Source organism: Chrysochloris asiatica, unplaced genomic scaffold, assembly GCF_000296735.1.
Source record: "Chrysochloris asiatica unplaced genomic scaffold, ChrAsi1.0 scaffold00087, whole genome shotgun sequence".
In the NCBI taxonomy this organism is placed as follows: domain Eukaryota; kingdom Metazoa; phylum Chordata; class Mammalia; order Afrosoricida; family Chrysochloridae; genus Chrysochloris; species Chrysochloris asiatica.
Genome location: NW_006408605.1, coordinates 6,433,716 through 6,437,470, shown reverse-complemented (window position 1 = coordinate 6,437,470; position 3,755 = coordinate 6,433,716).

Genomic DNA, 3,755 nt, shown 5'->3' with positions numbered 1-3,755 from the left:
TAGATGTTTTTTGTTTTGTTTTTCCACTAAAGTGTTTTTAGAAAAAGAATAAACGCAGACCTCAAGCGTTCCCTTGCCTTAATATTTCTAGGCTTTGTTTGAATTTGTTGATTCCCTGTAGTGATCTAGGGAGAAGTTTTAGAGGACAGGATTTCCTGCTGCACTTAATTAGCCTTTTAATAAAACTTGATGTACGTACAGTACAGTCTCTAAAATGGGAACTTGGCCTGTTGAAGGTAGGTGGTGGTTAAAACATTCCTTGGAGTTTACAGTCTCTAGGGTACTGTTAAGCATAAATGTGTAAGTTTGAGGGCTATAGGTAAGGGATGCTGCTTGAACTAATAACATGTAGTTATTCTAGGAAGGCATGTGTAAGTTAGAAATATTAGACAATTCCTTCCAGTTTCCAAACAAAATTTTCCAGCTAGCCAGATGGGTTTCTTACAGCACCTCATTTATACTTTTCAAACATAACTTGTTATATCCTGACACTCCTGATCTTTTTTTTTTTCTTTTAAACATGTTTTGCATTTTAGAAGTATCTGAAGAAGCAAATTTGGGCAAATGTAAAATGCACTGCTCTAGAAACGATAGCTGAATTTCCAGTTTAAAGCCATTGGTTTCCTTCAGTGGTAGGGGATTTTGTTTTTCACTTTGTCTTTTTTGAGGAGATTTAGAATTGAGAATATTGGGGGTGAGATTATTTTATTTCAGGTTGTTATGTATTTGTTTTATCAAAATATTAAACATTTAGTAATGTCAGAGGAATCAGAACATATACATGATACACTTAAGAGCACTAGCAGTTCTTTTATATCCTTTATGAGGGAACCTGATGTGCCACTGTAGGATATGCACTGGACCTCTAACTGCAAGATCAGCGGTTCAAATCCACCAGCCACTCCTTAGAAACCTTAAACAGGGTCACTGAGTTAGAACCTACTCAATGGCACTTAACACTTATTTAGAAAAGCAAGCTATCCCATAAACTATTGTTAGGTGCCATCCAGTCAATATTGACTTGTATAGTAACCCTATACAACAGAATGAAACACTGCCCTATCCTGGGCCAACATCACAATCATTGCTATGCCTGAGCCCATCGCTGCCACCACTGTGTCAATGTATCTCGTTGGAGATCCTCTTTTTCTTTGACCCTCCACTTTACCAAACATGATATCCTTCTCCAGTGATTGGTCCTTCCTGACAACATGTACAGAGTATGAAAGACAAAGTCTAGCCATCTTGGCTTCCAAGGAGCACTCTGGCTGTACTTCATCCAACACAGATGGATCTGTTTGTGGCAGTTGGTGGTACTTTTAATATTCTCTTCCAATACCATAACTCAAATGCATCAATTCTTCTACGGTTTTCCTTATTCATTGTCCAACTTTCATATGCATATGAAATTACTGAAAATGCTATGGCTTGGGTCAGGTGCACCTTCATCCTCAAACTGACATCTTTGCTTTTCAACACTTTAAAAGAGATCTTGTGCAACCAGCTGTTCCGCAGGAGAAAGATGAGGCTTTCTGCTCCTGTAAGGATTTACAGCCTCGGAACCCTGTCCAGGGTCACTATGAGTCGGAACCGACTCCACGGCACATAGCAACAACAATGGCTTGGGTCAGGCGCACCTTGGTCCTCAAACTGACATCTTTGCTTTTCAACACTTTAAAGAGATCTTTTGCAACAGATCTTGTGCACTTGATTTCTTGACTACTACGTCCATGAGTGTTGATGGTTGATAGGAGCAAAAGGAAGTCTTTGACAACTACATTTTTTTCTCCATTTATATGGATGTTGTTTATTGGTCCAGTGATGAGGATTTTTGTTGTCTTTACATTGAGGAGCAATCCAAAAGGCAGTAGTTTGAAGAAAAAGGGAACACCAAATGATTTAAAATTTAGGAAAGGTGTGCACCAGGGTTGTATTCTTTCACCATACTTATTCAATGTGTATGCTAAGCAAATAATCAAAGAAGCAGGATTATTTGAAGAAAAATATGGCATAAGGATTGGAGGACGACTCATTAACAACCTGCAATATGCTTGCTTGCTGAAAGTGGAGAGGACTTAAAATACTTACTGATGAAGATCAAAGACCACAGCCTTCAGTATGGATTGTTGAAATGGCACCTTTGGTCTGTGTACAGGTTCTTCAGGAGCATAATTAAGTGTTCCAGAATATTCATTATCCACAGTGTTTTCCATAGCATGTCTTGATCCACACAATTGAAAGCCTTTGCATAGTCAATAAAAGACAGATAAACATCTTTCTGGTATTTTCTGCTTTCAATCAAGAGCCATCTGATGTCAGCAATAATGCCCTTCATTCCACGTCCTCCTCTGAATATGGCTTGAACCTCTGTCAATGTACAGTTGCAGACGTTTCTGTATTAACTTTAGCAAAAGTTTACTCGCCTGATAATTTTCCGATGATTGACACATTCTGCTGGGTCACCTCTGGAATGGATGCAAATATGGATCTCGTCCAGTCAGCTGAGTTGTCTTCCAAATTTCTTGGCATCGATTAGTGCCTCCAATGCTATATCAGTTTATTGAAATTTTTCTATTTGTATTTCATCTATTCCCAGTTCTTGTTCTTTACCAATGACTTGAATGCATCTTGGACTTCTTCCTTCAGGATCATTGACTCTTGATCATAAGCTACCTCTTGAAATGGTTGAACATCAACCATTTCTTTTTAGTAGAGTGACTGTATTCCTTACATTTTTCTGCATCATTCAATATTTTGCCCATAGAATCTTTCAATACCACAGTCAAGGTTTGAATTTTTCTTCAGTTCCCTCTGCTTGAGAAAAACAGTGTTTTCTTCCTTTTGGTTTTGTAACTCCAGTTCTTTGCACATTATGTTACAATGTTTGACTTTGTCTTCTCGAACTGATCTTGGAAATTTTCTGTTAAGCTCTTGTACCTCCTCATTTCTTCCATTTGCTTTCATATCTCTACTCTGGAGAGCAAGTTTCAGAGTCTTCTGACATCATCCCACAACTCTTCTGGTCTTTGGTCTTTAGTGTCTAATGCAAGTTTGTTCTTCAGATCTCTAAATACAGGTGGAATATATTCAAGGTCATATTTTGGCTCTCATGGACTTGTTTTTTCTTCAGCTTCAGCCTGAGTTTGCAATTGATGGTCTATTTCATATTCTGCCCCTGGACTTGTTTTGGCTGATGATATGGAGCGTTTCCACTGTCTCTTTCCACAGATGTAGTCAGTTTATCTCTATTCCAACTGGAGAGGTCCATCTGTGTAGTCTTTTATGCTGTTTTGAAAAGGCATTTGCAATGAAGTCATTTGTCTTGCAAACTTCTAATATGCGATCTCCAGCATCATTTCTATCACCAAGGCCATATTTTCTAACTACTGATCCTTTTTTATTCCAACCTTAGCAATTTTGCCAGTAATTATTAGTACATTTTGATTGCATGGTTGATCAATTTCAAACTGAAGAAGTTGGTTGTTGTTGTTATGTGCCGTGGAGTCGGTTCTGACTCATAACGACCCTGTACAGGGTTTCCGAGGCTGTAATCTTTACGGGAGCAGAAAGCCTCATCTTTTTCCTGTGGAACAGCTGGTAGTTTCGAACTGCTGACCTTGCGGTTTACAGTCCGATTCGTAACCACTACGCTATCAGAGCTCCTTAGGATTCTTCAATTTCATCATCACTGGCTTTAGTGGTTGGTGTGTAAGTTTGAATTATGGTGGTATTAACTGGTCTTCCTCGTAGGTATA